The sequence below is a fragment of the Phascolarctos cinereus genome, unplaced genomic scaffold, assembly GCF_003287225.1.
Source record: "Phascolarctos cinereus isolate Bilbo 61053 unplaced genomic scaffold, phaCin_HiC Scaffold_4;HRSCAF=312, whole genome shotgun sequence".
NCBI classification, from domain to species: Eukaryota; Metazoa; Chordata; class Mammalia; order Diprotodontia; family Phascolarctidae; genus Phascolarctos; species Phascolarctos cinereus.
In genome coordinates this window covers 244,401,536-244,411,126 of record NW_027555847.1, presented here as the reverse complement: position 1 = coordinate 244,411,126, position 9,591 = coordinate 244,401,536, and positions in this window count along the sequence as shown.

Here is a 9,591-nt window from a genome sequence, read left to right as displayed (position 1 = left end):
TTATTTTTGTTCAATGCCCCCAATTGCACCTAAGGCTACTATCACCCCCCTGGATCATTCCAGTGCACTCCAGGGGTGGTATCACCCACTTTGGGAACCTCTATAACCCTCACTCAGGTTTCAATGAGGCCAGGAGAAAACCAATTAAACAAAAAAAAAAACTTGGTTGAGGCATCTGCCTCTCAGGGAAGCATCTCCACTCAAGCAGCCTCCCTTCTATCACTTAAGTATACTTTATAAAATATTCATTTAGCTCATAAGCCCTTAGTTAGGGACCTTGGGAGGGACAAAAATTCCACCTAGGTAATTTAGACAAAGCATCTGCTGTCTCTCTCATCTCCATTTTGTGGAAGACATTAACTGAGGTGAAGTGACTCACCCATGACTTCAGACTTGATGCTGTCTAACCACCTAACTGCCCTTGTTTCAGGGATCATGGTTAAATAACAACCAGGTGTCCTTTGTAGACGGATTTTCTCGCAGAGTGTTTGAATCATACACCCCAACAAAAGACAAAGAACATTTGAAAATAATCCAGGCCAATGAGATTCAGAGATAAAAAGTCAAATGTCAGTAAAAAGAAAACTCACTATGACCTAGATCCAAGTTCTCTTTCTAGCTATGCCACTCACACATCTTGTGTCCTTTCTGAGCCCCAGTTATTTGTGTTTATTTTAAGCAGAAGTGTCTAGATTGATATTTATTGACGTGAGTTTAGCCAAGCATTGTAAATGTTCTATTATTCTATTTCAGCTTTATAAGAACTTGACTTAAAAATTAATTGACAACTACTTCTGGTGGGGAAAAAAATGTTATGCCATTGTTGCTGATGGGTCGGCAATGCCAGAGGGATATATCACCTGGACACACCAGAATACTCTCCTTATTCAGAATTCCTTTTCTAACATTTACTCAACAACAGCCGGTTAATTCAATGGAGGTTGGGATTTCTTTTCTGATTGTTTTTAATAACTTTTTATCGGATTCCCAGCTTCCAACAAACATGTTCATATAATAGAGATAATTATTTGGTTTCCTTCCTTAATGAAACCTTAATACTTGATGCCAAATGGCATCTTATTTCATGTAATTTTTCATTTTATTTTAATGCCATTGCTTTTCAGTTTTAGGGCTTTTTGTGTGTGTTTTGCATTAGTTACTATGCAGAAAAGGATTCATTAGATCAATCATACAACTTTAATGGTAAGCCACTACTATTCATATTTTAGGATTGTACTAGATGCAGCGGTGGATTTGTTCTGGGAAGTTTGGATTTGGTCCAAGGGCCACACTTGAGGACATAGAGGGCCACATGTGGTCTCGAGACCACAGGTTCCCCACCTCATTAAAGTATAAAAAAGCTTCTATTACATAATCCTCATAATGATGTAGTTCTTGGTTTACAAATTTCTTGGTTTACATAATTTTCTATAGAACCACTGCATTATCAACTGAAGACAAAAGGAGAAGATATATTTTTACTGCAGTTGTTCAGTTGTGTCTGATTCTTCATGACCACATTTGTGGTTTTACAAATGAGGAAACTGAGGCAAACAGGGTTAAGTGACTTGCCCAAGGTCACACACATAGTGTCTGAGGCCACATTTGAACCCACAAAAATGAATTTTCCTTGCTCCAGGCACAGCATTCTAACCATTGTGCAATCCAGCTGCCCAAAGATATATTTTATGGCAATTGAAATGGAACAGAGAAGTTTCAGTCAATTCCATATTTAATAGTATTTCTGTGTCTCTGTGGACCTTTGTACCAACAGCTGAGATACAGAGTCTTCTTGTTCTTTAAGAATGAAGAGCAATAAGTTGTTTATAGGACTAGTTGGTAGAAAAAACCATACAGAGGTTTACAATTTTGTATAGGGATTGTAAAGCTAGGCTTAAAACAAAAAGCATGTAAGTTATTTATTAAATAACTATTAATGGTCACCAGTTATGTGCATAGCACTTCAGGAAATCCTCCCCCCCCAAAAAAAATAGAAATGTAACAAATATCCCCTTTTCTCAAAGAGATCCCAATCTAATAAAAGAACTAAGACATGTATATAAATAAAAACAATATGTAGTAAGAAAATGAAATAAGAGATATAAAATGCTACATCATTTTGGAGAAGGGGGTGATATTATATGACCAGTATTTAGGAAATCCTTAAGGGGAGATGTACTGTTAGATATGCGCTATGAAATTTGATAGGAGTAACCAGAAGGAATGGGGAAGGGATGTAAAGGAAACAGCACAAAAAAGGTACAGGATAGTAAGTAGCACAGTTTGGGTACAAATATGGTTCATCTTAATCTACAAATCAAAATTTCAATTAAATCTGTCAAAGGAGCAAGTTCTTATGAAATCTCAATGTAAACCCCTGAAATCAATTAGATTTGGGTTGATGCTCAAGAAGCCAAATGCCTATAAATTATTGTGATATGACCAATATCTTATTAAGGTTCCTCCCTACCTTCCCAATTTTTGATAAATTAGTTTTTGTGTTCTGTTTTGTTTTATTTTGTTTTGTGTTTTGTTTGTTTGTTTACTTGTTTTCCCAAAAGGTAAAAAAGCCAGGACTTATTAAGCTTAGGGGTAGGACAAGACTGTGCCACCTTGGTTAGAGCTTTCTGGTAGACCCCGGCTATATTGGTGTACCTTCCTGTTTACCAAAGGATACAAAAATGTGTAATCACATGGAGTCAGGGACCTCCAGAATTGGCAGATATCCCGATATATCTGGAATCATCACACCCTGACCTGCTGGCCAGACTTTTTTCCATATATGAAGATATTTCTAAATTAATCACTACTGTATCTTTCCTATAATAGGATGAAGTAAACCTTGTTTGTTAACTATTAGTGACCTACAGGTTCTTTATTTTGTCCAAACATCAAACCTGAACTATTATTCAGGCTGAATAGAGAATGGTAGTCCTCCCTCTTTCTCAAGCATTGCGGCTGAGGATTCTGGCTGAGTCAGAGGATGGAGGCTTTAGTCATGAAGCATCTGCTAGAGACAATATGTCTATGAGACTAGTGTCCACCAGAGACTAAAAGAATAGGGAAACAGGTTCATTTAGTTCATCCAGTAACCCTGGAAGGAGCAGCACAATATTACTAGATTACATCAGTTACCATGTACAATTGGAGCTATGAGTTGCTCTTCCACAATATGCCTTGTCCATATATTCCTCACGTGTGTGCCCTATATGTGAGCTGTGGTCATACATTCCTTATGTCTGTGTCTCCTGGTAAGTATTAAAGATGTCTGTCTACCCTTATCATTAATAAGTTGGGATATTTGTGCAAAAATGGGTCTCTGGTTTATGAAGAAAATGCTTTGTTCTTGCTTTTTTACTATGCCATACCAATAAATGGCTTTACTTCAAAGTAATTATGTCATCTGTCTGGACTATTTGAGGGGAAAATATCGGTGGAGGCTTGTGACCTATAGCTTTTTTGTTTATTTGTTTTTGAAATGTAGGTCCACACAGTACCTTGAACTTGAAGTACCTCTCTGCTAGGAACCTATCCTTATAAGTTGGGAGCTGCCAGACCCTAAAACTATTAAAAAAAATTTAGCAAACAGAATTAAAGTCATTATTTCTGTAGTCTAATATTGAGAGAAATTGTTTCCCTAATTTCAGTATCGAGTCTTCCCCAATGTCAGATGGAAAGTGTCCTTTTGATGATCATAAAGAAAAGGGATATAAATGTCAGTCAAGACATTCAGAAAGTGACCATGTCTACACCAAGTTCCCAACTGCCTTTAAATAGGAAATCAAGTTTTCCATTCTCCTTGTTGTGTGCTAGTACATAAGTTATTCTCCAGACTGCTCTCTCTTCTTCTCCCCTTTTGACCACTTGGTGAACTAATTCAACTCAACACTATCTTCCTCTCTTGAATCCATCTCCCCTTATTATAGTACTAATTATACCCAACCAAGCCTTAACTTTGGGTTGTTTCCTCCATTCGCTGCCTTCATTACGACACACATGCTACTGAATGAACATAGAGAAAATCATGCAACTACAAATTTATGTTATGCAATTTCAAGAGGGCCCTTGCTATTGCTAGGCAATCCTACTATAACTCCCTTATTTGCTCACAATCCCACTTTCCCCAAGGTCTCTTCCAAATGTTTTCCTTCCTCTTCAAATTTACCATGGACCTTCATCCACCTACTCTCTTAGCTGAGAACCTTGCCTTAAGTTTTACAGAGAAAAAAAAAGATGACTTCTGCCACTATTTCCTCCACCTTTGTTTCACAGCCTTATTCCTCACTGAAGCCAAGCCCTCTACTTGTTCAAGTGATCCTATTATCCCCCAACATAGTATTCCCTCTGTCATCCATATTCTTTCACTTTTACTAGAAACCTTCACTATCCCCTCTTGATTCTAGTGCTTACTCTCTTTTGATCATTAACAATTTATTCTGCATATATTTATCCTGTATATATTTATTTGCAGGTTATATTAGATTGTAAGCTCCTTTAATCAGCTACTGTTTTTTCCCTCTTTTTGTATTTCCAGCACTCAGAACAGTGCCTGGCACATTGTAGGCAACTGATAAATGCTTATTGATTGATATTTATTAATTACTTTCTATGGATCTTCCTATTTGGTTCTGAATATTGAGAACCTCCATCTGCTTTCTCATCCCTGCTAATATCTTGGGTTCCACTTTGCCTTAGCCACAGAGGAAGATATGCATCAAGTGAATGGACTCACCATCAGGTAAATCTCTGCTACCTTCTGCTTCTTCTGGTAAAATAAAGTCAACTTCTTTACCATGCCCCTGATATCTGTTATTCCTTATGATATCTGCCTCACTTTGGATAAAAACAAAACAAAACAAAAACCCCAAACAAACAACCAGCCCTTTAACTTGAAAAAAGAAGTGAACAAAGAAATATAAAGTATGAAGACCTTTGAGGGAAAACAACATATCAGAGTTTTGGGAGGATCTAAGGGAGACAGTATAGAGTACAACCATAAAGTTATAACAGATTTTATATATACATATATACATATGCACATGTGTATATGCATGTATACATACATGCATATATACATAGACAGATAGATACGTGTGTGTGCATGTGTGTGTGTATGTATGTACATATATATATATGTATATATATATATATACCCAAATGAGTTGATCAGAAAGAAAAGACTATAACAGTGCCCTTATGAACAAAAAGAGGTGTGGACTAGATGCTAGCACAGTTATGTAGATTTGGAAAGTGTTACATAACCAAATCTGAAAGTGTACTGATTACTGTTTTCAGTATCAACCTAGGGGAAATTGTCCAGTGAAGTACTTCAGGCAACTGCCAAGGACTGCTGCTATTCAGTGTTTATCATTTGGATAAAGGATATACCACTTATCAAATTTGCAAGATGACATGAAACTAGGAGGCATAGTAACCTATAAAATGTTGTCTTACAGAACTTGGATCCTAATATGTGTGTATGCACACATGTACGTATATGTATGTAAATATATGTGTGTGTATATATGTGTGTGTACACACACACAGATGAGCAATAACAATGGCCCAAATTTCAAAGATACAGTATAATAAAGAAAAATATAAAATCTTGTACATAGATGAAAATCTAATCAACTTTACAAATGCAAGACTGTATGGCTTGACAGTAATTTGTGTGAAAATTACCTAGGAATATTGTTGTCCATCAAGCCCAATATTTGTCAACAATGTGATGGGGTAGTGAAAAACATAATGAGATCTAAACTTGTATTAACAGAAGGATAATGACCAATATTAGAGAAATCATAGTCCCATTGTATTCTGGTCTATTCCAATCACATCCGTAGTGTTGGGATGGCTTCTGAGTGCCGAATTTTAGAGGACATTGACAAGCTGGATCATTATCAGTGGAGGAAGATGAAATGTATGTGGAGTGGGTGGGGTGGAAAAATGATAATCCAAACCATATCATATTAAAAGTAGTTGAAGAATTTGGGAATGTTTAATCTAGAAAAGAGAAGATTTAAGGGAGAGAGAAGATTGCTGTCATCAACTGTAGTATTCCTCTATTTTCTCAGTCTGTTTTTAATTCTATTTAATTTTTTGTTTTATTTTGTTAATTTAGCCTTCCTGTGTTTTATCAAATTAGCTATGTTTTCAGCCAATCCTCTTCCTATTCAATTAATCAACTCATTGAAAAAAAAATAGTTGATTTCTTTTCTTTAATTCTGAGTATTGTCATTTCTGTCTTAATTTGGGGTTTTTTTATGTGATGATTTTCTAGTTTGTATTTGTTTTTTATTTGTATACCTAATTTGTCCTTCTATTACCGAAAATATTTAAATCTATAAATTTTGCTCTAAAAAATTGCTTTGGCCACATCCTAATAGTACTGTTTCATTGTTGTCATATTATGCAACAAAATCACTTAATGTCCCTATGATTTGCAATTTGACCCAAACATTTTTAGGATTATATCATTCGGTATTCTTCTAAGTTTGGATTATTTCTTCAAATATCCTTTAATGATTGTATTTGCTATTTTTCTGCTGCCAGTGAAGAATGTATTTAGTAATTCTTTTCTGCATTTTTGAGTGAGGGTTTTTTTTTAACGCCTAAACACATTGTTTTTGTAAAGGTTTTTGGCAGGGTTGAGAAATATATAAACATCTTTCAGTTCCTCTTCACTAGTTACGAGAGATCCATTATATCCAACAGTCATTTAAAAAAATCACCTCTAATTTATTTTTTGTTGTTGGGGGTTTTTTTGTTTGTTTTGTTTTGTTTTTTTAAATTGGATTAGACTGGATCTTTAAGGTTTATAAAGAAGAAATCAACTGTTACATTTTGCTATTTATTTCTACCTGCAATTATACTAATTTTTCCCTTCAGAACATGGATGCTACATTGTTAAGGGCATGTATGCTTAGTATTGGTATCATTTCATTATCTTTGGTGCATATTTCCATAGCTTACTTTGCTGATTATCTTCTTAAATCATACATATGTTTGTGGTTGTTGCTGTGTTGTTGTTGTTGTTGTTCAGTTGTTTGAGTCCTGTCTGACTCTCTGTGACCACATTTGGGGTTTTTCTTGGCAAAGATTCTGGAGTGGTTTGTCATTTCCTTCTCCAGCCTGTGTTACAGATGAGGAACAAAAGCAAGCAGGGTTAAGCTACTTGCCTGGATCACACAGCTACTAAGTATCTGAGGCTGAATTTGAACTCACAAAGAGGAGTCTTCATGACTCCAGGCCCAATGCTCTATTCACTGTGTCACCTAGCTGCCCATATATCTTCTATTACCTTATATGAGGTCATGATTGTCATCCCAGTTTTCAGATTAGTCTGAGGCATAATAGATTATGTTCTATCCCCTCATTTTAACTCAATGTGAGTTTTTTTAAGTCCATCTTTTTTTCTTTTCTTTTTTTATTTTCTAATCCGTTCTACTTTGCTCCTCCATTTTTTGTGTATGAGTACAACTCATTTACCTTAATGGTTATGGCTGCGGTGAGCCTTTTCCTTCCATCATGTATTCTTCCTCTTTTTGCCCCAAGATATTCTTTTTTGCAAATAAAAGCTGGTGGGGGAAAAAAGATGGTGAAATCAATAGTAAACTATCATTGGAGTTTATGATAATATTCTTCTTCTCTTGTCTTCATTCTGTTCAGAATCAAATTTCTGGTGCTTACTCTTTCTTTTTTCCCCTTTTTAATATTTCTCTCTCTCTCTCTCTCTCTCTCTCTCTCTCTCTCTCTCTCTCTCTCTCTCTCTCTCAATTTACAGCCAGCCCTCATTCTATCCTCTGTAACATGAAAATGAGAATCTAAAGCGACAATTCTTTTCTTCCTCTTAGAATGAAAGGTTATGATAAAAAAAAAAGTCCCTTCAAATCACTCAAGTGTATTTACATGTCTAGGTTGCTTTGGACTTCAGTGTTTGTTTTTGAGAAAATCTACCAGATAATATCCTTTTAATAAGAAAATTTGAAATTTCCAATTCTATTAAGTAACTGTTTTCCTGCATTTGCATTATGATTTTGTAAGATACCTTTTTTTTGTTTACAAATCATTTTCTTTCATAATTCGTAATACCATATTCAAAGATTTCAGTGTAATTTCAACATATTCCTATGGGTTACTGATGGTGGTTCCTGGATATTTTAATTCTTTCTTGCTGGTCTTTTACAGAATGTTTTCTTTGACCTAAAAACTCTAGATATGGGCTCAAACATTTCTGGGTGTTTGCTATTTGAAATTTCTTGACCAGTAGATTTTTTTTTTCCCCTTCACTCTAATTTTACCTGAAATCTTTCATGATGTCTTAAAATTCACTAACCAGATTGTTTGGTTATGGGCTTCCTGGAATCTGATGATTCTTAAATTATTTCTTGTCCTGTTTTTTAGGTAAATTGTTTTTGAAATCACACACATAAACATTCTCTTAATGTTTCAGTCTTTTGATTTTGTTCTAATATTTTTTTTTGTCTCATTGAATCACTGAGTTCTGCTGAATCTAGTCTACTTTTTAGTTTGACCCTTTACTTAGGGAAACTATTCCACTTGTTATTTAAGCTCCTCCATTTTCTCAGGAGCTATAATTTCAGGGTTTGTTTTGTTGTTGTTTTATTCCAAACCAGTCTTAGTCCTTTTGGCTAATATATTGTTTTTCCTGAGGTTCTATTATTTTTTTTTTAAATACAAAGCCAGTCTTCTTCTGGATTTACCTCTGGGTACCTCTATTTCTTTGTGGCATTAAGAACTGTAAATTTTTATTATCTCAATTTCAGTTCTTAGATTGGAATTTTCTGTCAGGACCAGGCTCTATCCTGCCCTGAATTCTTGGAGGCAATGACTAACAGCAAGTCCTTTCTCCACTAGTCTGGATACTACTTTTTTTCTCTCCCGACAATTTTGGATAGGATGTGTTCTGTTCTTTCAACTTGTCTTCTTCCACACCCCTAACCTATGACAGAAAGCTGAATCAAGGGCTTTGATCAGGCACAAACTTCTGCTTAAATCCACAGATTTTGCTTATATTTTACAGTGGCCCGATGTGTATATTGGCTGTTTCATTGCTGTGTCCTCCCTTGGTATGGCTCTAGCAGGTACTGATGGCTGGAAATCACTTGAGCTTCAAGACTCTAAGAGGACTTTGTGGCATATGATGCCCATGCACCCCAGCCCTCTATCCCTTCAACAATTACCTAGTGAGAATAAGCCCTATTCCTAGCCTTGGTTGCAACAGGATGGGAACCAAAATCTTCTTGGTTTTAGGAGTGATTTACTAGAGATGAATAGCCTTAGTCCCCCTTACTAGAGATTATTCCGGCCTCAGGTCTCTCTGGGGAGTCACTTTTGGGAACACCAAAAGGGTTCAAAGCATATTCTTTTGTAGTTCTGAGCAGAATCAAGGAGTTTAATGGTATTTGTCTTTGATAGATCTAGTGGTCTGCTTTATATTTATTGAAGTGTTTCTCAGGGGAACGTGGCTGGATTGGAACCTTTCATACCACCTTATTTTTTAGAATTGTAAATATTTGTTGAAGTAAAGAGGTGAAATCAGGGAGATGGAAAGAACCAGCAAGAATC